The sequence below is a fragment of the Oryctolagus cuniculus genome, chromosome 5 (assembly GCF_964237555.1).
Source record: "Oryctolagus cuniculus chromosome 5, mOryCun1.1, whole genome shotgun sequence".
In the NCBI taxonomy this organism is placed as follows: Eukaryota; Metazoa; Chordata; class Mammalia; order Lagomorpha; family Leporidae; genus Oryctolagus; species Oryctolagus cuniculus.
Genome location: NC_091436.1, coordinates 107,827,310 through 107,854,085, shown reverse-complemented (window position 1 = coordinate 107,854,085; position 26,776 = coordinate 107,827,310). Strand labels below are relative to the sequence as shown.

At 36.5% G+C, this 26,776-nt stretch overlaps 1 protein-coding gene across 1 annotated transcript in view; it reads right to left on the bottom strand.

Annotated features, from left to right (window-relative positions):
- The window catches only part of EYS (eyes shut homolog), a 1,404,981-nt gene that overhangs the window by 1,158,344 nt on the left and 219,861 nt on the right, over positions 1-26,776 (bottom strand). The window lies entirely within an intron of this gene.

Sequence of the window (26,776 nt, the reverse complement as noted above, 5' to 3'; positions counted from 1 at the left end):
CTCTGCTGCAGGCACAGTAACTCAGTTAATGCTCACCTGAACTGCAGGCAGATCTCATTAACCCCATCTCACTTGTGATTAAACAAGGATTCAGAGAGTTCAAGTGATGCTTCCAGATCACATATCACCAGATGAGGATTCATAGAATGTTCCCTCTGACATGTGCTTCTAATAACTGCCTTAAATGACCCACTCTGCAACTACTGTGATATGTGCATATGTTGCTGTGCTAATACTAAGGATACCAAGTGGAAAGCTTGACTCATAGCCAAGAGAAGACATTTCTAGTGGAAAAGATAAATACTTTAATAAATTATAACAAAGGATACAGTAACAAAGCAGGTGACACATGGAGACCTTTCCATGTGCCAGGTATATTAAATCTCAGAGGTTTATGACACATCGGTTATTTTCTTACTCATATTCAATCATGAGGATGAGTTACCGATCCACTTCACATTGTTTTTACTCCAAGATCCAAGTTAAAGGAGCATGCTCAATCTGGGACTTAGATATCATTATTTGTAATGAGAAAATCACATTTCTCATTCCATTTATGTAGGGCATGACAATGTGATCTGGCTTGGACAATGAAATGTAGTGGAAAAAGTCCAACCATGCAAAATGGGGAAGGATATTTCCTCCGAGGAAATGGTAGATATTTATTCCAATAATACTAATATAGGCACATTAATCAATCAATCAAGTCTCTTATTTGTAAATGAGCCTTACTGGGGTAATAAATTAATACCAAGTAATGAAAATAGCCAGCACAGAGTTTGTCACATGTTTAATAGTGGATTGTCGCTCCCTGTCTTCATGGAGGAACGACACTAAACCCTGCCTAGGTTTCCTGTCCGAGTCACGGCACCATTATGTCGCTCCCCCTCTTCATGGAGGAACGACACAGGACCCTGCGTTGTTCTTTCGTCTGCTTGGCCTTCCCCGGGTTTGCTGCTGGTTCTTCCCGGGTTGGCTACCGACCCTTCCACCTCCGTGGAATGGCGGTTCCCCCTGCCACTTTCCCCACTTCCGCGGGGGAGGGGCACACTGCCGGCCGGCTCTCTTGGGGGCTGCTCAGGTGTTCCTCATAGATGTTCCTGGTGCATGTTGTCTCTCTCCTCCTTTATAGTCCTCTTCCACCAATCCCAACTCTGCTACCCACATGCCGAGTATGCTGCTCTCCTCCAATCAGGAGCAGGTCCTACAGTTTATTGGTTGAACTGGAGGCAGCTGTGTAGAAGCTGTTTACTCCTCTCCCAGCGCCATATTGTGGGAGAGCAGATGCATAGAATAAGTCTTAATTCCAGTCCGAGTTGCTCCCCACAGTAGATCACTATCATTTTCCTAGGAAAATATCACATGTGCACTATACTTACTGAGGATTCAGGTGTTAGCAAAGGTACCACCGATCAAATCCAAATGGCCAAAAGAATCTATTTGCACAACTACGTATTTAATGTTGGCCAAATTGTGTTGAAAATATTAATTAAGGAGAAATGGAAAATATAACACAGGAGAGGGCAGAGTGAGGGGTTAAAATGTTATAACAATGGGCCAAGATGTACATAGCACTGTTCAGAGTTAAGGAGACTTGACAAGAGGCATGATACTGTATTGCCAAAAAGTTCTTTCCACTGAAGTTACATATATCTCAATTTAGCTGTAGAAAATATCAATATCATTTTAGGAAATATTTCTCCCCTTAGCTTGCTTCCATTAATGAAAATCATGGTTATAACTTCACTTTGTAAGTAGCCCTGGAGAGGATATTTTCTCAGTTTGATGTCAAAGTTCATCTGCGCCACACACATCATATTTCACTTCACCTCTCACCATTGGCTACTCAGTTATCATTCTACCTACATCCTCTTCTGTCTTCCACAGCTTTCACCTAGTTCATCCTACAGGGCCCTTGTACTTTTGTTTCTCTTGCAAGAACTTTTTTTTACCAGATACATACGCAATTCATACCTTCTTTTTCTTTAGGTTTTATTCAAATGTCACTATCTCAATGAGGCTTATTCAGACAGACTACTTGACATTGCACCCACTTTCTCACACACAAGCTTCCATTACTCTATTTTATGTTTTCTTTTGTATCCATAGCATGTAATAGCCTCCTAGTATTCTATAAAATCTATTCACAGTTTTTTTCTGTCTTCCTCTTTTACAAGATCACCACCATATCCATTTAAATATTTGTTAAAAATAAATCATTTTCTACTGTGTATGTGTTAATATTGTTTTACACATAATTTTTGTTTTTATTTTTCTGTACACTTCCATGCTTCTTTCCAACTAAAAACAAAGCTGTTCTTACAAATCTGGAAAAAATGTTGGTCCTTTTATCAGTGAGAATCAGCATCTGAGATAATGGTGACTTTGCTGATGTGCATGCCTGAAAAATTCATGGTACCTGTGCAGCCCAGAGGAAACATTCAACAGCAGCTCTACTCTCGCTCACCTCCAAGCAGGGAAATTCCCATGATATCCAATAAAGGAATAAAGCTGTGGGGAATGTTAGATTTCAGTTCAAAATTATGCTCCATATGTAATTACCGACCCATCCAAACTTAGAGTTCCTCATATGTGCACTATAGATCAAAATATCTATGCTGTAGGGTTGGTGATACGATGCAGCAGATTAAGTCACCAACTGCAATGCTGGCATCAAAAAAGAGCACTGGTTTGAGTCCTAGCTACTTTGTCTAAAATCATGGACCCTACAAATGTGCCTGGAAAGCAGAAGACAGCCCAAGAACATGGGCCCCTGCCACCCACATGGGAGACGCAGATGCTCCTAGCCTGACCCAACCCTTTATATTGTGGGCATCTGGGGAATGAACCAGCAGATGAGAATTCTCTCTCTCTCTCTCTCTCTCTCTCTCTCACTTGCTCACCACCCCCATCAATCTCCCTTTCAAATAAATAAATCTTTTTAAAAATGCGTTTCAACATAAATGAGAGATGCACAGAAAGATGCACATACATATTATGGAAGGTGATATTCACACTAAATTACTGTGCAACATGATCATCTATCTTCTTCACAGGATTAAAATCCAAAGGCTTTAACATTGTATCCATCAATCCAAGCAACTAAAACACATAGTTTAGAATTTATTGGACTTTTTCAGAGTTATGTTCAAGTCTGAGTCTCAGTCCTTTGCCTACTTTGCTGATATACAAGATATTTCTTTATTGCTTGTTAATGTATCCCACATACAGTTATGTGTTAGTGATACTGGTAGATTCTTTGCTTAGTTCCTTTTGATCTGGTTTGTACCACCTGCTACCTTTTTCACAGCACTGTATATAATATCTAAGTAATCTAATGATTAATATTGTGGACTCCTTTGACAAGGGTAATACTATGGCAAATATTTTGTTTTTACTTTTATTATATATAGCCTATTCTTTTTTCCACAAATCTTGCTGCTTGCTTTGGAACTACAGTTTATGTACAAAACAATTTTCAGTTTGTAGTTAAAGAATTAGAGCCCTTTATTTCATTAAAGCACAGATAATTCCCTTTTTTTTTTGTACAGAATGCATTGGTACCCTTAGAATTATTGGTCTTTTTATATGCCTGCTTTTAGAAAAACTTTCTTTGTCTTCCTTAATATCTACCTTTCTATTGGGTATTTTTGTATTTGAATTACATATTTTTCCAATGATAAGCCATTAAAGTTTTTAAATTCAAATATATGGTCAATAAAAATTTATATCCATCAACAATTGTATAATGGATAATACACATATATAAATAGTAGATCTATCTATCTGCTAATCATATTATTATAATCATATTATTAATCATCCTAGTATCTATCTTTTCTCCAACCTGTCTTCCCTTTCTTAACTTATCTCCATGTCTTCTTCGCTCAACTGTCCACTGGTCAACCATACATTTTGGAAGTTTTTCAAAGTCACTATCCTCACTACTAATGCTTTTCTTTTCTTAAGTGATATCTTAACAAAATAGGACTCTTTACTGCATCCTGAATTAAATGTAGTCTCTGTAGCTTAAAACAGAATCATCTAGATCCATCTCACCTTCCTTACCCTACTATGATGACATTGACCACTTTAATCCTCTATTTTAAAATCCGATTGAATAATAGGATCACTTATGGAGATTTACAAATATAGAATGCTGAAGCCATCTCTGAAGAATAGGCCTGACAAGCTATAATGTTTCTGTCGCTCATTCTTTCTCTCTGGGCCTTTTAAGTAAATAAAAGAATTATCAGTTATTTGAACCCAAGGTTCTTAATTTTTATTTTTGCCTCATGCAAAATGCCAAATACAATTTTTAATGCAGCCAATGATCAAAATAATCTATTTATCTTAATGAATATATACAATCCATAATAACACAGAATATGATTAAGATAATGCAATCATACATGTGAATTATCTAAATTACAATAGATATAAAATAATAATATAGCATGGATTAAGAAGCAGTGACTTTGAAAATTGAAATTGTTATTTTTCTCTATTTTGAATTACAAATAAAACAGGTCCATCAAATCGAAATGAAAATTTTATACTAAGATATTTTATTACTAGCAAAAATTAGATAAAAACGATATATCAATCATCACATAAAATATTTCTATTTAGGGAGTAAAGCAAAGGCATCCTTTAAGATATCTCAGCAAATGTGTAATCTTGTAGTTTAAGGTAGGGCAATCAAAAATTTTGAGACACATTTAAATAAAGACAAAAATAAAAAGTGATCCATGTAATAAAAACTAAAGATGGCACCAAGGTTTAAATGATTAAACAGGAAATTCATCTGATTATTTAAAATATAAATGAGAGATAAAAACAATATTGGAGAATGTAGATGGACAAAATAATCACTGAAGAATATTAAGAAAAAGATGGAAAATATAAAAAAGTATTCAATTAGAAATACTGTGAAGATTAATACTTACAGATGAATGATTCATTTAATAAGCTTCTTAGTAAACATAGAAGAGAAAAAAGTGTGGTGAACTTGGAAATAAGTTAATACACTTTATTTAAATAGAAACAACTAAGTATAAAAAAAAGCAAGAAAACAGAAAGAACATGGAACAGACATGAAATACTAGAGCACCAGAGTTCCTAAACTATAATTGGAATCCCTAAAGGAAAGAGAGAAAAAACACGGCAAAATATATAGAAGAAGAGATAACAGATAAGAATTTCACTAAATTAATGGAACTCTGTAGCAATGCCAGGCAGCTAGCTGTCCAGGTTGTTTTGCTCTTTGGGCCACGCATAGCCAGGGCTGCCATGGAATTAGAGATGTCTGCAGTGGAAAAGTTGCTATACAGTTCATATGCTAGTTTCCAAGAGCAGATTCACAGAATATGGAGCTCTGGAAAAAGGCCATACCATATGGAATAGAGATTAATTCTAAAATTTATAAACAGTCCCTGGCATAATTCTGGTTTCTGGTACAGATGAAAAACCTGACCATGGATCATCAAGAATCCTTGTGGACGGATTCAATCCACAGTAGGACCAGCATCAGTCTATTGTCGATGGTACATCAGGAATCAGTCTTGTAGAATCAGCTTGGATAACAAGAAGCCCTTCCAATACCTAAGCACTTCTTTTACCTCAAAATCTATAAGTGCATACTATGGTTACATGGGGACAAGATTTTTCTTATTGGCTATCTACAGGTCAAAGAGAAATTCTGAGATTAATTCTGTATTGCTTTGACTTGGTATACAGGAAAGAAGTCAAAGCAGAATTCTCTTTTGCTAGAAACTCACTCAGGTTGCAAAGGATGGAAAACGGAAAGGTGAATCCTTCCAGCAACAAGATCTGCAGTCAGAGGATCTGGCCATTCTTTGGTTGAAATAAGAATGTCCAAGATAACCTCTTCTGGTCATGTTTATTGGGAATTCTGTATGCTTCCTGTACTTGGATGTCTCTTTCTTTCTTTCTCCAAACCCAGAAATTTTTCTGCAGTATAAACTTAACAAAGGATGTTAAAGATCTCTACGATGAGAATTATAAAACCTTAAAGAAAGAAATAGAAGAGGATACCAAAAAATGGAAAAATATTACTTGCTCATGGATTGGAAGAATTAATATCATCAAAATGTCCATTCTCCCAAAAGCAATTTATACATTCAATGCAATACCAATCAAAATACCAAAGACATTCTCTCAGATCTAGAGAAAATGATACTGAAATTCATATGGAGGCACAGGAGACCTTGAATAGCTAAAGCAATCTTGTACAACAAAAACAAAGCCGGAGGCATCACAATACCCGATTTCAAGACATACTGCAGGGCAGTTATAATCAAAACAGCATGGTACAGGTACAGAACCAGATGGATAGATCAATGGAACAGAATAGAAACACCAGAAGTCAATACAAATATCTACAGCCAACTTATATTTGATCAAGGATCTAAAACTAATTCTTGGAGCAAGGACAGTCTATTCAACAAATGGTGCTGAGAAAACTGGATTCCCACATGGAGAATCAAGAAGCAAGACCTTTACCTCACATTTTACACAAAAATACACTCAACATGGACTACAGATCTAAACCCACACCATCACATTATTACAGGACATCTGAGAAACCCTGCAAGATATAGGCACAGGTAAAGATTTTTTGGAAAAGAATCCGGAAGCACCGGCAGTCAAAGCCAGAATTAACAATGAGATTACATCAAGATGAGAAGTTTCTGTATTGCAAAAGAAACAGTCAAGAAAGTGAAGAAAGAACTGACATAATGGGAAAAAATATTTGCAAGTTATGCAATTAATAAAGGATTAATAACTAGAATCTACAAAGAGATCAAGAATCTCCACAACACCAAAACAAACAACCCACTTAAGAGATGGGCCAAGGACCTCAATAGACATTTTTCAAAAGAGGAAATCCAAATGGCCAACAGACACATGAAAAAATGTTCAGGATCACTGGCAATCAGGGAAATGCAAATTAAAACCACAATGAGGTGTCACCTCACCCGGGTTAGAATGGCTTTCATACAGAAATCAACTAACAGATTCTGGTGAGGATTTGGGGACAAAAGTACCCTAATCCATTGTTGTTGGAATGCAAACTGGTAAAGCCACAATGGAAGACAGATTGGAGATTCCTCAGAAACCTGAATATAGCCCTTTCACATGACCCAGCCATCCCACTCCTTGGAATTTACCCAAAGGAAATTAAATTGGCAAATAAAAGAGCTGTCTGCACCTCAATGTTTATTGCAGCTCAATTCACAATAGCTAAGACCTGGAATCAACCTAAATGCCATCAACAGAAGACTGGATAAAGAAATCATGGGATATGTACTCCATAGAAAACTATCCAGCATTAGAAAAAAAAAATAAAATCCAGTCATTTGCAACAAAATGAGGAATCTAGAAAATATCATGCTGAGTGAAATTAGCCAGTCCCAAAGGGACAAATATCATATGTTCTCCCTGATTGGTGACATCTAACTGAGCACCTAAAAGGAAACCTGTTGAAGTGAAACAGACACCACGAGAAACGGTGACTTGATCAGCCCTTGTCCTGACTGTCGAGGAATAACTTTCTATTTTATTCCTTTCAGTATTTTTTGTTCTACCTAATACCATCGGTTTAACTCTTTAATTAACACACGATTATTCCTAGGTGTTTATATTTAACTGAAAAGTGATCCCTGTTAAATATAAGAGTGCGACTAAGAGAGGGAGGAGATGTACAGTTTGGCACATGCTCACTTGGAATTACCCCTAATGGTAGATCTAGAAACGTGCCAGGGGATTCCAACTCAATCCCATCAACGTGGCATGTACCATTTCCCAGTGGACAGAATGGGCCATCAAAGAAGGAGGTATCTTCCTCTGAAAGGAGGAGAGAACTTCCACTTTGATTATGGCCTTGTCTAAATAAGGTCAAAGTTTGTGAACTCAAGAGGTTTACATAGCTTTGGCAGCTCATGACAAGAACCTAGGGTGATTACTGATGTCATAAATAAGAGTGTTGAAGTAAAACAGACACCATGAGAAACGGTGACTTGATCAGCCCTTGTCCTGACTGTCGAGGAATAACTTTCTATTTTATTCCTTTCAGTATTTTTTTGTTCTACTTAATACTATTGGTTTAACTCTTTAATTAACACACAATTATTCTTAGGTGTTTATATTTGACTGAAAAGTGATCCCTGTTAAATATAAGAGTGCGACTAAGAGAGGGAGGAATTGTTAAATCAACAACGGGAATTATTGTGCACTTACTCCTCATATAGGATCTCAGTCCTTAATGTGTTGTACTATGCAAATTAACTGTAAAACTAGTACTCAAACAGTATTCTATACTTTATGTGTCTATGTGGGTGCAGTCTGTTGAAATCTTTACTTAGTATATACTAAGTTGAACTTCTATATATAAAGATAATTGAAAATGAATCTTGATGAAGAATGGGTTGAGAGAGGGAGTGGGAGATGGGATGGTTGCAGGTGGGAGGGAGGTTATGGAGGAAAAAGCCACTATAATCAAAAAGTTGTACTTTTGAAATTTATATTTATTAAATAAAAGTTTTATTTTTAAAAAATAATGTCCAAGATAAGAAGAAACATGGAGGGACTGACATTATCAAATTGAGTACTTGGACTAGATGAAAAATATGACGCATTGTGAATCAGGAAAAATGGTACTGAAACATGTATATTTAATAATTTGCTGAAGTAACTGCTATGACTATATCTTAGCTCAAATAGGAGTGCATAAGTATTATGTATTGGAGCTGGTGCTGTGAAGCAGAGGGTTAACGCCCTGGCCTAAAGTGCTAGCATCCCATATGGGTGCCGGTTCTAGTCCCATATGCTTCTCTTCTGATCCAGCTCTCTGCTATGGCCTGGTAGAGCAGTAGAAGATGCAATAGAAGATGGCCCCTGCACCCATAAGGGAGACCTGTAAGAAGCTCCTGACTCCTGGCTTTGATCAGCGCAGCTCCAGCTGTTGTGGCCATCTGGGGAGTGAACTAGCGGATAGAAGACCACTCTCTCTCTCTGTCTTTATCTATGTAACTCTGTCTTTTAAATAAATAAAAATAATATATCTTTAAAAATAAAAGAAGTACATATTTAGGACACCTGTAATCATTCCTTTACACCAAAGAAAAGACATTAAATAACCACATAGAAAGAATTAAGTCATACTCTGTTAGTAGCTACCACAACAGCCCTAAAGTAGTAGCAAGAATGGCATATATGAAGGCTGTACCTAGGCCACATGTATGGATTCCTGCTTTCCAATACAGATCGGCTACTGTTTTCATCAAATAGCCAATGTTGCAGGGATAGTGATCAAAGATATCAGCCTCTTGATGGTCAGTGGAAGACATTTTACTGAAGAACAATGATAGATTATTAGGTTTCATCCATATTCCGAGTATGGATATGACTTTTTTGCCTCTTTTTCAACAGGAGTTTGGCCAGCATCACACTAATAAAGGTCTTATGTAGTTTTGATACACAGTATAATATTTCTAATAACCAATGGACCAATGTACTTAAATGATCAGAATGCCATAGGATCCACTGGTTTTATGATATATAATGCCTGCCACAAGATTCTGGGTGCAATTGTGGTGCCAGGTTGCATATGATAACATGCAAATATGGGACACTAATAGGTAGGACACAATATACATTCTCAATCAATGATGATTATGTTATGATCCATCCCCAACAGTCATAAAACATGGAATTAGGAAAGATGTGATAAAATTATCAGTGGCCCCATCTCATCATTCTTTGTGAACAGTTAAATAATTTGTATTTTTAACTCCTGAAACACAGGCTCTGTGGATCTAGAGGTTCTTGTTGCCTGAGGAGGTGTTTCTACACTGGAGAATACCATAGAGCCCCTCTTTGAAATGTATAGCTGTGTGGACTCCTTGTGTAATAATCAGGCAAGGAATGAAATTCTTCATAGGATGTATGGACTGAAGATATCATTACACACACACACACATACACACACACACACACCCCAAAATTCACAAGTTGAAAGCCCAACCTGAAAAGTGATGTTACTAGGAGGTGGAACTTTTGTCAGGATGATCAGACCATAAGAGCAGAGACCTCATGAATTAACTTAGTCCCCTTATAAAATTGTCCCAATGGAGCCATACACCACTTGTCCTTCTACTATGTGAAGCAACAGACAGAAGGTGCCAGTGATGAACCAGAAAGTGGTCCTTCCCAGACATCAAATATACTGCTGCCTTAATCTTAACTTTTCTAGGCTCCACATTTATAAGAAATAAATGTACATTATTTTAAAGCACCCAGTCTATGATATGAAGTTAACAGTCCCAATGAACTAAGCTACAGGGGTAACTGATGCTGATGATCAGGAGGAAGTAGGATGTTATTACAAAATAGGGGCAGGGATGAATACTGGCAATAAGGTATTATAATTTTCTAGGAAATGAACAAACATAGACGTCATAGGATACCAGATCTTTCAGGCATAAATTCCCAGGTTACCTCACTTGGTAAACTACAATACTAGCACATCCGCTAATTAAAGATGAACGTACTATACATTGCACAATAGAGGAGGAAGATGGGTATCAGCTGTAGTACCAAGAGCAGCTTCAGTGATAGAAAATGTACTTCTTTCATGGAAAAGATTCTTTGCCCAAGCACATAACTAGGAAACAAATTAGAATTTAGGGGATCAGCATCCAGGTAAGCTATATTTTTTCTTAAATTGGATATATCCAAATAGCACACACTGGGTTGACTGTAGAAGATAAAATGATTAAAATCCCAGAAACCCATTCAGAACAGAAGCATACATGTCCCTTAAACACTGGAGGAACTCACAGATAATTTTTTCCCTAGAAATGAATTTTCCTTGCCAAAAGGGGACTGCTTTGCCTAAATTTAGACTCTCTTCACTGGTTGTTGTGGAGTATATAAAAATGACTCAATTTGGATAAACTAATGGGCCATCCCTACTTATGGGTCCCATGAGAGATTGACTAAGGCTGCTGTTATGACTACATCTTAGCTCAACATCATTTTCCCAGCCCTGCTTCTCTTTCTCCCCCACAGGTGTTATTATTGAGATCATTCTGCAGCGAGTCACCTCAGTGCAAATCCTGGAAGGTCTTATCTAAGAAAATTTGTCATGAGCTGAAGTTTTTCCTTAGGAACAGTTTTAAGTTTTTGATCATAAACAAAAATATTTTAAGTAAATAAATTGTGGTTATAGGAAAAATAGTGTTATTAAAAAGAATGACTATGTCAGTGCAGGATATATTAAGCATTGTATTAAACAAGTATACATTAAGCATTTTAATTAACAATGAATTTGCTAATATTATCATTGTTTGAAAAGATTTTATGAAAACATTATATAACCCATGACTATTACCAAAGCTCAAGGAACTTTCATTGATGCTTAATTTTTGTGTCTATAAATATCGTAGGATTAGATAGAGGCTATCAAAGTTCATTAAAGTAGTCCTAGAGCTTTGAGATAAACATCAAAAAATATATGAAGAAAAAATGAAGATGATAAAGATGTTCATTTAGATCTTATCTTTTCTCAGTTTCCTACACCTCTTTTATGAAAAGAATAGGGGCAACTCCTCAATATCGGGCTATAATTAAGTGAAGTCTTCTTTATCTCCAGACTTCATTATCACCCTCTCCCTCTCCTCCCTGCTCTCCTTCCTCTCCTTCTCTCTGTCCCTTACTGGTTAAACGTACACAGGAGAAACCCTGGAAACCACATGACTATGTATACCAGACATCCTAACAGAGGAGATACCCACAGTCTTCACAAAGTTGGAATCTGCTTGCAGGGCTTTCTGGAGTCTGCATAGTAGCTTTGCTTTAGAGAAGGAACTCACATTTTTCTGCCCTAACCCCCTTGAAGCCAACCTGCTACAGTAGAGTGCCATTTTCATAATGGAGTCACAGTTAGAACTGGCTCTGCTTAGGGGGCAGAAGCCACGATATATCCACCTCCCAGGGACCTCAAAAAAATCTAACACTTGCACACAAAAGGCTGCTACCTTAAACACTCAACAAGAATTTTAAAGATTCAAGGAACCATGCAATAGTGACTCAAGTATCTAAGCATACCACCAGGTAATGGTAGTCTGGCACAGCAGGGATTGCTGACCTTAAGACCTGAGGAAGGGGCTAGCACAGTGGTGTAGCAGGTAAAGCTGCCGTCTGCAGTGCCAGCACCCATATGGTTGTCAGTTTGAGTCCTGCTGCTTCACTTCTGAAACAGCTCTCTGTTATGTCCTGGGAAAGCAATAGAAGATGGGCCCCTGCACCCACATGGGAGACCTGGAAGAAGCTCCTGGCTCCTGGCTTCGGATCAGATCGGCCCAGCTCTGGCTGTTGGGGCCATTTGCAGAGTGAACCAGCAGATGGAAAATAAAAATTTCTTCCTTTCCCACTCCCTCTCCCTCTGTGTAACTTTATTTTTCAGATAAATAAAAAAAAATCTTAAAAAAATAGTCCTGAAGAAGTAAGACACTTTCGCAGTGCAGCCTGAACCTTTACCTCGCACTCAATGCAGGGGCACAGGAAGCATACAAATGCAAGAAAGAATGGCATCCATAAGGGAATACTCTAGTTCTCCAGAAATGGAACGCAAGTAAAGGAAATCACAGAATGTCCAAAAAGGAATTCAAAATAGACACTAAGAAAACTCAGCAAAATGCAAGAGAATTTGATTAAGCAATTCAAGAAAAAGAAGCAATTTATAATCTAAAAGAGAAACCCAACAGTCAGATATCATAAGAACCAAACAGCCATGAAATAAAAGTACAGTTTATAGCAACAAAACTGTACCAACAAAAAAAATAGAACTTCTCAACCTAAAGAAAGGTATTTTGAAATAAATTGTAAAGGCAGAAAAGAAGGAAATGTACAAGAAAGGTGAACAACCTACCAGATATAAGCAGCTCCAAAAGGTGATTACACTTTTACATTTTAGCAATTCCAAAAGGAAAATAAAAGGAAAAGTAATATGAATCCTATTTAATGAAATGATAACTGCAGTTTCCTATGTATTGAAAGACAAATGGGCATCCAGATCTAGGAGACTCAGAGTACACCAAATAGACCCAATTAATAAGGCCCTCTCTGCAGAAAGTCCAAGACAAATAGACAGTTATAAAAACAACAAAATCATCAAGTCATCTACAAGGGAATCTTGTATCAGAATTGAAGCATAGGGGCCGGTGCTGTGACGCAGTGGTTAAACACCCAGCCTGCAATGCCAGCATCCAATAGGGGTGCCAGTTTGAGTCCCTGCTTCTCTGCTTCCAATCCAGCTTTCTGCTATGGCCCTGGAAAGCAGCAGAAGATGGCCAAACTCCTTGGGCTCCTGCACCTGCGTTGGAGTCCTGGAAGAAGCTCCTGGCTCCAGATTAGCTCAGCTCTGGCTGTTGTGGCTATTTGGGAAGTGAACCAATGGAATGGAAGACCTCTCTCTCTTGCTCTGGCTCTGGCTCTGGCTCTGGTTCTACCTCTCCCCTCTCCCTGTAACTCTTTCAAATAAACATTTTTTTTGACAGGCAGAGTGGACAGTGAGAGAGAGAGACAGAGAGAAAGGTCTTCCTTTTGCCATTGGTTCACCCTTCAATGGCCACCGCGGCCAGCATGCTGCGGCCAGCGCACCGCGGTTCAGCATAAGTTTTAAAGGACAAAGTATATAGGGTGATGTATTCAAAGTCCTGTAAGCAATAAAAGAGAACACATTAAACCAAGAATATTATATAGAGTGAGGCTGTCTAAGAAAAAATAAGCCTTTCCTTGATAAGCAAGAATGAATATATTCAGCAATTTATCTCTACTAGACAGGCCCTACAAAAAATTCTTAAGGTGGTTCTATATTTGGAGGTGAGAAAATAATAATATCATGCAGATCCTTGAAAGCAGTAGGTAATGATTCAAGTAGTTGGATCCTTGCCACCTACATGGGAAAACTGCATTGAGTTCCCAGTCCTTAACTTTGACCTGGCCCAGTCTTGCCCATGGTAGGCATTTGGGGAGCTGATAAATGGTTGGGATCTTGCTCTGTCTCTCTCCTGCTGCTCTCTGTTTCTCATTTTTTCTTAATGGTTAAGGAATAAAGTTAACTAGCAAATTAGTCACACAAATGAAAAATATAAAAGAATCAAACCTCATCATATCCGAAAATCACCAACTACTAAAAAAAACAAACATTATAGAAAAAACAAGAAAAAATAACAAAAATTAAGAGTGAACTCTTAATAATTAAAAGGAAACTAATTAAATTCCCAATATAGAGTTATGAGTTGGTCAAATATTTACAAATATATACAAAAGATCATCCAACTATTGGCTGAAAAAAGAAATATGTTTTACCAGCAATGTGTTACACAAAAGTGAAGGAATGGAAAATGATGTTCCACTCAAATGGAAACTAAAACTAAGCTGGAATACCTATAGTTATTTCAGACAAAGTAGACTTTAAGTCAACAACAATAAAAAGATGAATTACACTATGTAATGATCAATTCAATAAGAACAATTGAAAATTATAAAATATATGGCCCCATTGCCATGGTAATCAATAAAGCAAACATTATTAAATTTGAAGGATAGACTCAATACATTATTAGTTGGGGACTTCAACACCCCAATTTCATCAATGGACAGATCGTACAGACATAAAATCAATAAAGATATGTCAGATTTTAACTATTGTAGAGAACAAAGAGACCTATCAAACATTTCTAGAATACTTCTTTCAGATGCTGTTTAAACATTCTTCTCACCAGAACACAGAGCATTCTTCAGGGCAGAATGTTTCTTAGACCACAAATCAAGGCACAGAAAATTTTAAAGTATTGAAATCACACCATGTATTTATTCTCACCAGAAGAGAATAAAACTAGAAATAAATCACAAGAACAATGGAAATTCAGCAAATTGAACAGAAATTTTCTGAATAAGCAAATAGCCATGTATAAATTTTAAGAAATGAAACATTTTTCAAAACAAGTGAAAGTGAAAACGCAGCATAGCACACCTGTGAAATCTAGCAAAAGCATAACTAAGAGGGAACGTTATAGCCTTAAGCACCTACATTAAAAAAAAAAAAAAAGAAAACTTCAAATATAGAATCTGGGAATATGCTTCAAAGATCTAGAAATTGAGAAATAAAAAAATTCATAGAAGAAAAAAATTAGAACAAAAAAAAGTGAAATCGAGACCCAAAAAAACGTACATGCTGGCTGGAGCTGTAGTGTAGTGGATAAACCACCGCTGGCAATGCCAGCATCCCGTTTGCATGCAAGTCTATATTCTGCTTCCTCCACTCCCAATCCAGCTCCCAGCTAATGACCAGATAAAAGCAGCAGAAGATGGCCTGAGAGACCCAAATGAAATTCCTGGCTCCTGGCTTCTATTACATCTGGGCAGTAAATTAGTTGATAAAAGATTTGTCTCTCTCTGTCTCTCCCTCTCTCTCTGTAACACGACTTTCAAAATAAATAAATAAATATTTCAAAAACATTAAAACATTTGGGTTTTTTTGAAAAGAATATTGAAAAGACTGTAGATAAAATAACAAAGGAAAAATGATAGAAAATAAACAATTTTATACATGAAAATAGACATTACAACTGATATCACAGAAACACAAAAGAAACTACTGTCTGCATTTATATTTATGTTTGTCAAATTGGCAAAACTAGAAGATTTGCATTAATTTCTGGATGCGTATAACCTACCAAAAGCACATTAATTGGACACAGAAAATATCTACAGCTCAAGGACATGTTCACAGGATTAAGGTAGTGAGTAAAAGTTACACTAAAATTTTAGCACCTGATGATGTCATAACCAAAATCTACAAAACATTTAATGAGCTCCAATTCTTCATAACCTATTCAGAATTTCAAAAAGATGTAACTCTATCAAAATCATTCCAGAATGCCAGCATTATGCTGATAATAAAACCACACGCACACACAATAAAAACAAAAACAGGTCAATAGCCTCAATGAAGAAGATGTAAAAATTCTCAACAATGTATTAGCTACCTGAACCCAAAAGCACATTTAGAATATACATATACAAGTAACTCAAATATCTCAGTAGCAAACAAAAAATAATAATCTAATTTAAAAATGGGTGGAATATCTGCATTAGCATTTCTCAAAAGACATGCAAATGGACAACAAATATATTAAAGGATATTCAACATCATTAATCATCAGAAAAAGGCAAAAATCGCCATGAGATATCTTTTCACTCTTCGTAGTATGACTATTACCAAATGGAAAAAAGTGTTGCTGAAGATGCAAAGAAAGGGGAATCTTTACCCACTGTTATAGAGATGTAAATAAGTACACTTATAATGGAAAACAATGTGGGGCTGGCACTTGGCTCACTAGGCTAATCCTCCACCTTGCGGCGCCTGCACACCCGGTTCTAGTCCCGGTCGGGGCGCCAGATTCTGTCCTGGTTGCCCCTCTTCCAGGCCAGTTCTCTGCTGTGGCCAGGGAGTGCAGTGGAGGATGGCCCAAGTGCTTGGGCCCTGCACCCCATGGGAGACCAGGAGAAGTACCTGGCTCCTGCCATTGGATCAGTGTGGTGCGCCGGCCGCAGCATGCCGGCCACGGCGGCCATTGGAGGGTGAACCAACGGCAAAGGAAGACCTTTCTCTCTGTCTCTCTCTCTCACTGTCCACTCTGCCTGTCAAAAAAAAAAAAAAAAAAAAAAAAAAAAAAGAAAAAAAAAGAAAAAAGAAAACAATGTGGCGATTCCTCAAAATTTTTCTTAAAAGTGACATAAACTAGTATTCTTTGGGGTATACATATACAGGAAATGAAGAGACATCTTGAATCCTGTTGACTGTAGTACTTCTCACAAATAAATCTGTCAGCTGGTGAATAAAGAACATGTGGATTATTTGCACTATGGAATATTCTTCAAGTTCTAACAAGAATGGAATTATATCAGGTGCAACAGCATGTTGTGAGCATGAAGACCCTATGTTCAGTGAAACAAATGAGGCACAAAAAGACAAATACCACGTAATATCATCATTTCTGCAATCTAAAACAATCTGATTTACTAGAAGGAGAAAGTAGAATGGTGACTATCAGATTCTGGTACAGTAAAGGTGAGACGGGGATGAGAAGATATCCTACAACAAGTAGAATGATATGCAGAACACTGGAGAAACCTGTAGTCTTGTCTTGCTCTGCACAGTGACTAGTTAACAATAATATAACAATAATATATCTCCCAGATTTTTGCTTGTTCCAGCAACTAGGGATTTACATGAGACACAGGAATATTAGGGCAATCACTTATCAAATCAGCCATTACATTATTTTATTATCACCTCAAAAGATAAGCATATGAATAGAACATGTTTCTCACACCTGTGAGCACAGCTTTAATTTTTGAGTCTCACTTGATTGTGATATAAATATTAATTAAACTCAGAAATGAATTAATGTGTTTTAGTAGCCCAAGCATCTTCCACTGCTTTCTCATGCCATAAGCAGAGAGCTGGATGAGAAGACAACCCAGCTAGGACACAAACTGGTGACAATACGGGATGTCTTCACTGCAGACTGAGGCTTAACCTACTATGCCGCAGTGTTGGTCCCAAAATATAAATTAAAGACTAGAATTCTTTCTTTACTAATTAAAATAAAAGTAAGATTAAAAGATCTACGATTGTGTGCTTGCAAGCTGACAAACAACATCACTTTCTGGAGTCCTGGGGCTCTGAGCCGTTAGTGTGACATTTTTGCAATATATATTTCTCTCATTTCTTACAATTATATCAAGAAATATAATTTCTTACAATTATATCAAGAAACTAGAGATCAATGAATAGCTGAAATGTTTAATCCTTCATTTGAAGGGGTCCCAAAACATGATGTGGATGAAATGTAAAGATTTCATTAACCCTATGCCCTTCAAATTATGCATAGTCACATTCTGATATAAAAACCTATGAAGTCACATTCAGGCAATCAAACACATCAAAGAGAAACATTGTGGAAAGCAAAGAAGTCCTGCCAGCCACTCATTCAAATACATGAATCCACACATTAGAGTGGAAACTAAATGTTCTTTATGAGAACCAAAAAGAGACCTGCAAATTTGGAAGCAACTTAGATACTTTTTTTTTAAAGTAAAAGTAACTTCAAAGTTATAAATACAACATTAGACACAAAACATCAAAATAATTCCTTCTAAGTGAAGTGCCTAGAGTTTAAAATTAACACCACAGTAAATTCAGCTTTACTCGCCACTATTCTTAATATAGAATAGAATAGAAAAAAATGGAAAACTTTCATATTAATAAAATTTAATTGTATTCTCTCCGCCTAATTTAAAATTTACTTAAGTAGGAAGCATACTTTAAAGATTAAGTAAAAATAAATGGGGGTTAATTCACAGCATTTGATTCAATCCAGGGAGTTTTATGAGAGCATTCATTACTGAACATTCAAATACTTTCATATTTGTTTTGGGAAATTTTACTTTATGTTATAAAAAAATATATGTCAAAGCTAGAGGCAACAGGTGCAGTAATATCACAATTTTATCAGTCTAGTTTTGAATCAATTAAAGATGTTAGGGTGATGATAATAATAAATACAAGTAATATAAAAGACATCTCTATTTCCTTTTTTTTTTTTTTTTTTTTTTTTTTTTTTTTTTGACAGGCAGAGTGGACAGTGAGAGAGAGAGACAGAGAGAAAGGTCTTCCTTTTGCCGTTGGTTCACCCTCCAATGGCTGCCGCTGCAGCCGGCGCACCGCGCTGATCCTGGCAGGAGCCAGGAGCCAGGTGCTTTTCCTGGTCTCCCATGGGGTGCAGGGCCCAAGCACCTGGGCCATCCTCCACTGCACTCCCTGGCCATAGCAGAGAGCTGGCCTGGAAGAGGGGCGACCGAGACAGAATCCGGCGCCCCAACCGGGACTAGAACCCGGTGTGCCGGCGCCGCAAGGTGGAGGATTAGCCTATTGAGCCACGGCGCCGGCCCTCTATTTCCTTTTGATTATAATAAAGCACCTTTTATTCCTTTGTTTTATAGAGAAAGCATTTAAAAATTTTTAAAGTTGGGTTAATAAAAGTAACCAGTAATTTCTCTAATCTCATATTCCTATGAATTTCTATATTAATTTTAGTGTTTTATTTTTACCCACATGTATCCGTCCATAAATACATTGGGACTTTAGCAATGCAAGAAGAATCAATATCTATACAAGAATATGTTGTGAGATTTTTTTTCCCATCTTGTGACCTTTTCTTCAATCCTACTGTTGTTATCATTATAAAACATATACATTTTTTCATGAACAATGAACTATCCTTATAATCATAGTCACTTAAAATATCTTTTTACTCTTATGAAAATTAACCATTGTTTAAGAAGATATTTATATATTTATTTATTTGAACATCATGATGACAGAGAGAGGGAGAGGTGGAAAAGAGAGAGAGAAAAGGAGAGAGAAGGAGATCATCCTTCTAATGTTCCACTCTCCAAATACCTGCAACAGCTAGGGCTGAGTCTTGCTAAAGCCAGGAGCCAAGAATTCTGTATAGGTCTCCCACAGTGGCTTAAAGGGGTCCAGCTACTTCAGCTATTCTTCACTTCCTTCCCAGATGAACTAGCAGGAAACTTGATCAGATGGGGAGGAGGCAGAAGTCAATGCCAGGTACTTCAATAAGGGGTGTGGGCACTCCAGGTGGCAGCCTGTCCCATCCTGACACGAAGTCTGTTTGCTAATGAAGAGTTTTGTGCATACACACACTTATTTATCCTTTTGTTTTTATTTTTTTTGTTTTTTTTTTGTTTTTTTTTTTTGTTTTTTTTTTACTTCATAATTTATGGAAGGGGAAATTTCTTCTAGGAGAAGCTGCTGTGCCAAACAGAAGAATATGTAACTTCACCAATGTTTACCTCTCTAGCAGGCCATGACATCAAAATTAACACAGTGAGGCATAATTATTCAGCACATAAATAGATACTTCTAAAGTCAACAAAAATTAATTTAGGTGAAGATGCTATCAAAGGATCACCCACTTACATTTCTGATTGACCTGATATTGTAAGAAAAAGAAATTAAAATGTAGAAAATGACATAATTTGGTTAACAACTTACATAAGTGTAGAAAACATTTAATGTGATAAGAGATGAACATGGCCAGCGCCGCGGCTCAATAGGCTAATCCTCCACCTTGCGGCGCTGGCACACCGGGTTCTAGTCCCGGTCAGGGCTCCGGATTCTGTCCCGGTTGCCCCTCTTCCAGGCCAGCTCTCTGCTGTGGCCCGGGAGTGCAGTGGAGGATGGCCCAAGTGCTTGGGCCCTGCACCCCATGGGAGACCAGGAAAAGCACCTGGCTCCTGGCTCCTGCCATCGGATCAGCGCGGTGCGCTGGCCGCAGCGCGCCAGCCGCGGCGGCCATTAGAGGGTGAACCAACGGCAAAGGAAGACCTTTCTCTCTGTCTCTCTCTCTTACTGTCCACTCTGCCTGTCAAAAAAAAAAAAAAAAAAAAAAAAAAAGAGATGAACATGTACAAATGCATTCTCTTTGACATTCCACATTAGAAATTTGTACCAAGGAAATTTTTAGAAATGGTTCAATATATTTCTACAAAGATGACTGTTTTGATAAATGTGATAAATTAGAAAATGTACACATTCATACATTTGGGATTCCTTATTATACTTGTACCCTTACAATGAAATTTTAGACAACTATTAAAAATGATTTTGTTTTCCACAATAATGATATGGTGATGTTTTTAGAACTTACTATTGCTAAGTGAGATTTTTTTGAGTAAATCCTTTACATTGCATAAAAGGAGCTTTAATATTTACAAAAATGTTATTAGATTATACAAGTGGTAATGTTTACTACTTGTGACAGATATATTGAAATCTATTCTAGTATTTCTATAATTTCCATATGTCTCCCTCGCACATGTATTGCTTTTTCTCCCTGGCATCTTCCCACATTGTTTCTCGGTTTTGTTGTCTAATAGTTTCATCAATGTATGCAGTCCTGGAAGCAAATAGTTGATCTTTTGTTTGGAAGCCAAAAACAAAGTACAGGACATCTTATAATTTCTGAATGAACAAATTATTATATAGCTTAGAATTCAAATACTTAATTGTGTCACATAACTGGAACTATATTACACTTTGCTCATATTCTGATTAAACCAATTGATTACTGGTATAATTTAAGAAATATAGAAGTCAAGTATAGAACATTACACTGAACACCGTTGTTTCATTACCTTTGTTAACATATAACACCACTTTTAGTTTGGGAGAGGCCAGTATTGTGGCACAGCATGTTAAACCTCTACGTGCAATACAGGCATCCCATACTGGAATGCCAGTTTGCATCCCAGCTGCTCTGCTGATATGTTTTCCTGCTAAAGCCTCCTGCTAAAGGCTCAAGTATTTGGGTCCCTGCCAACAATGTGTGAGACCAGGATGGAGTTTCTGGCTGCTGGCTTTGGCCTGGTACATCCCTAGTTCTTGGGACCCTTTTGGGATGAATGGCTTCTCCCTCTGTTGCTCTGTGTATCCAATAAATGAATGAATGAATGAACACATCTGAAAAAGAAAGGTTGGTCATTGGGTATAGTGGATTAAGCTGCCTCTTGGGACACCCATATCCCACACCAGAGTGCCTGTACCACTCCTGGCTGCTATGCTCCCAGTCTAACTCTCTGATGATGTGCCTGGAAAGTATTAGAATGTGATTTAAGTACTCAAGTTCCTGTGACCCACCTGGGAGATCTTGAGGGATTTCCTGGCTCCTAGCCCAGTCCTGCCAGTTGTGGCCACTTGGGAGTCCTGAAGAGGGAAGAACTAGCATTCTTTCTCTCTCTGTCTCTGTCTTTCTTTCCTCTGTCCCTCTCTCTCTTTTCCTATAAAATAATTGTCTACAAAGCAAAATCTTGGGGCTGGCACTGTGGCATAGCTGGTAAAGATGCCACCTGTAGTGCCGGCATCCCATATGGGTGCTGGTTCAAGTCCTGGATGCTGCACTTCTGATCCAGCTCCCTGCTATGGCCTGGGAAAGTATTGGAAGATGACCCAAGTCTTTGAATCCCTGCACCTGTGTGGGAGACCTGGAAGAAGCTCCTGGCTTCAGATCAGCACAGCTCTGGCCTTTGTGTCCAATTGGGGAATGAACCAGAGGATGGAAGACCTCTCTCTCTCTCTGCCTCTGCCTTTCAAATCAAATAAATAAATATTAAAAAAAAAACATTGAGAATGGAATTCTGTGTTATTTTCTGAAAATATTACTTTGTCTTATGTTATTTAACCTAAACAGTTAAATAATTAACTTTCTCAACAATAATAATATTATCAATTTGTCTTTAGTGATATGTTTACATGTATTAAATACCCCACTAGGCTTAAACTAGTTTGTTTAGTCAAACATTCAAACTGAATAATTATTGTTCTTATTTCATCTGCTAGTAGTTTTCAATATGTGGAGTATTTATAAGTTTTACAATTCAAGAATGAAGATCATTTATTATCTTTAATAAACTTCTTCAATTTCATAATAGTTTTACAGTTTCAAAACAAAAATTGTGAAGTAGCATGAAGTGACTCCAATATCATTGTCATATCAGTTGTTGAAAAGAGAGACATAGTAAAGACATGATGATTTTACCTCTTCTGGAGTGGTTTCAGTCAAAAGAAATGTGAAGTAAACAGATGATGTAAGAATAGGTTTCAATATCTCATCCAATCTTTAATAAAAATACACCTCAAAGACTTAAAAACCAACTTATGAGTATAACAACAACAAATAATGCCTGCTAAGCTTAATGCTGATGTATAAAAGTTTTCTATCAATTCCTTCTACCTGAAGACATGGGACCAGAGGCCTACAAGGATTTATAGATTCCGTTGCTAAAAGATGCCAGTGCTGGTTAAATGGACAAAACAGTACACACAGTATCTATAGGTTTCCAGATACAGTTAAAATTGCTTTCATTAGATATTATCTCTTGAAAAATATTTAAGTGTTTTGAAAGAGTTAATGATACAGAACCATGTGAGCTTTTATATAATGAGTTTTTCTCTTTTACTAAAAACATGCACACATACATACATACAAATGACTTCATTTTATTAGGTAAATGTGATTGGAATTAGTAGACTTAATCTTACTATGAACTTTCTATGCATATGTATAGAATTATTAAAAATGAGTTTTTTTCTTTATTATGATCCACTTAATATTTTTCTGTTTAATACATAATCGATTAGTCTTGATTGTACCTGTAGTACATATTTTTGTATTTTACATACAAACTATAAGCAACTAGGAGGAGCTACAGCTCCATGGTAAATTGTGAGAACTTCACTACCAAGAAACAGTTGAGAGAAATCTATGGCATATATAGAATTAAGGACCAGATTTAATTTTACCTCCTTCCTGGGTCTTACTAATTATGTATTCTATTCATAACACAAATTCTGTCATTATTCTTAATGATTAACATCTTGTAATTAAAAACAATTTCTATGCTTTTTAGATCTGCTCTTATTTCTACTGCATTGATCCAATGCAATCATATTGAATTAATTTTTGCTTGAGTGGTTCACTATAAATACAATGAAAACCTATTATTTAATTTTGAAAAGTTAGATTGGACACATAAATTTCTTTAGTCATTAGGTAATTACCAATCCCACAAGTTACAAAATGATATTTTTAGATCTACCTTGAGAAAGGTACCAAAAACTACTTCACAAGTTCTTTTGATATTTTATTAGTTGACTATAATAGATAATATTTATATGTAGCAGTTCGTGTATAGCATATACTTAGAGTGAATATAAACTTGTCTTTAAAAATTTATCAAGTATAAAACATTTATTTAAGATAGTTTCCAACACAGCTTGATTTACTGCCCTTTAGATCTGAGACCATAAAGCTTATTATATCTTTGGTACCTCTTATATTGCTTTAGTCTATTTCTTCTACCAAATAAAATACTTGATACTTCGCATTTACAACAAATGAAAAAAAATTTTTTTGAGGAAATTATTTCTCAAAATTCTGGAGGCTGGGAAATCCAAAATCAGAACACCAGAGATTTTGGTGTCTGGCAAGGGCTACCTCTCTCTGCCCAAGATGATGACCTACTGCTACAACCACCAAAAGGGGTGAATGATGTCTCCTCACATGGTGGGCTGGATTGAAGGGCCATCGGGAAGGGTAAAGGTAGTCCCCTTCTCTCTTTTATAACATACTCATTTCAGGAGTTGGGAGACCGCATGACTTAATCACGTCTCAAAATTTTCTACCTCTTAATACCACTATGATGTGGATTAAGATTTGACATGTGAATTTTGAGAGCAGGGAGGCACATTCAAAGAACAGCATACATAGATGACATATGCACCATTGTTAAGTAAAATAAGTCAAACCCAGAGAAATAACACATATGTTTCCTTAGATGTGGAAGCTAAGATTTAAAAACAAAAGGAATTCCTGTATGTATCAGTACTTTCGCAAATAGGGTTTTGTCAAGCTTTGTTTTCTATCTTTGGCAAACCAATGGTTAAGAATGATGTAAGAATGTAAGCATGATGTATATTTAAAGATAATAAAGGAGAGGACTCTCATTGTATTTTCCTGATTTCTGGCACTACATATTTGTGGTTATGAATAGAAATACACTATTGAGAAAACTTCACTCAAAATTCTACTTTTGCTACATATTAGTGTTATGACCTTGAGTTGTACCACATCCTTAAAACAGTCATAATACTGACTTTAAGTATGAATAATCTAAGGCAAATTAGCATGATGCTCAAAATGGTCACATGTATTGCTATTACTGGACGTTAATAAATGTTATTATTTAAGAATTTTGATGGGATCGGTGCTGTGCATAGGAGGTAAGGCTGCCCCTTGCAGTGCCAGGTCCCATATGGGCATCAGTTCAAGTCCTGGCTGCTCCACTTCTGATCCAGCTCTCTGCTATGGCCCTGGAATTATAAATTTTTTGTGGATTACACAATAAAGACATTCATTATCCTGAGAACTAAAAAGCAACTCAATAGAATTTAGAATGATAAAGCAACTGATATCAATTCTTTAAATACAAAAACAGAAAGAATATAGCTTTTATTAAAATATTCATTAAATGGCATAATTTTCATAACTGACCTCCTGTATGCCTTCAGGTACATTTCTATTGCTAGAATTTTGAGTTGTGCTGTCCCATACTACAGTCATCCTGCCCATATAGACATTTCCGTGTAAGTAAAAGTAAGATGAATTTAAAATTTCTGTCTCCAGTCACCTTAGCTGCATTTCAGTTGCATCTGGCTAGACACTACTGGCATGCACAGCACAGACTGTATATACTCATCATATCCATAATTTTGGAAACTTCCATCAGAAAGCATTCCATCTAGAATTCATTTCCTCAGCCTTTTTCCCCCCTTATTGTCTCCCCAAGAGTCTTTTGTAGAATTTTTCCCTAAATTCCCCTCACCATGAAATTTAAATGTTACAGATACATTTCATGTACCTGTGTCTTAGACATAAAAACAATAGAATCCCCCTATACCCTTGATGATGCATGATATAGACCTACAGAAAGAGAAAGAAATTGATTCACAGGTAATAAAAGGGACTCAGCAGTCTATGGTATGTGCTCACCTTCACAAATTCTTATGAACTGCCTATATAGTTTTACCTTCCTAAAACACACAAATAATTATAATTAACATGAATAAGTTGAAGGAAATTTCAGAGAAAATTATTCTCTAAAATGCAATTGGTGTATTAAATTCCAGTGAATTACTTCCCTTGAATTTTTTTGTGCCAAATATAAAATATTATCGCTATAGTTACTGTGCTATCTTCCTATCATCTTCCTATGACTATCTCATAGGTATTAAGAAGAGTGGTAAAGACTGGGAAGATCAAAGATATAAAATATTTTCTTCTCAGCAGGTTTAGAAATAGTAATATAATATAACAATATAATATACTTCCAGTATTAATATCTCCCAACATGAAATGCAGGATTCTTTCTAATAAATAATGTCATTTGAACATTAACATGAAGTAATATGCGCTTACCATCCATTCACAGGAGCCTATTGTAAAATGAAATCAGCATATGCAAACACATGGAGATTGAACAACATGCTCCTGAATGAACAGTGGATCACAGAAGAAATTAAAAGAGAAATCAAAAATTTTCTGGAAGTAAATGAGGATAACAGCACAACATACCAAAACTTATGGGATACAGCAAAAGCAGTGTTAAGAGGAAAGTTTATATCAATAGGTGCCTACATCAAGAAATTGGAAAGGCACCAAATAGATGGGCTTTCAATTCATCTCAAGGATCTAGAATATCTGCAGCAAGCCAGACCCAAATCTAGTAGGAGAAGAGAAATAATTAAAATCAGAGAAGAAATTAACAGGATTGAATCCAAAAAAAAAAAAAAAATTACAAAAAATCAGCCAAACGAGGAGCTGGTTTTTTGAAAAAATAAATAAAATTTACACCCCACTGGCCCAACTAACTAAAAAAAGAAAAGACCCAAATCAATAAAATCAGAAATGAAAAAGGAAGCATAACAACAGACACCACAGAAACAAAAAAGAATCATCAGAAATTACTACAAAGACTTGTATGCCAGCAAACAGGGAAACCTATCAGAAATGGATAGATTCCTGGACACATGCAACCT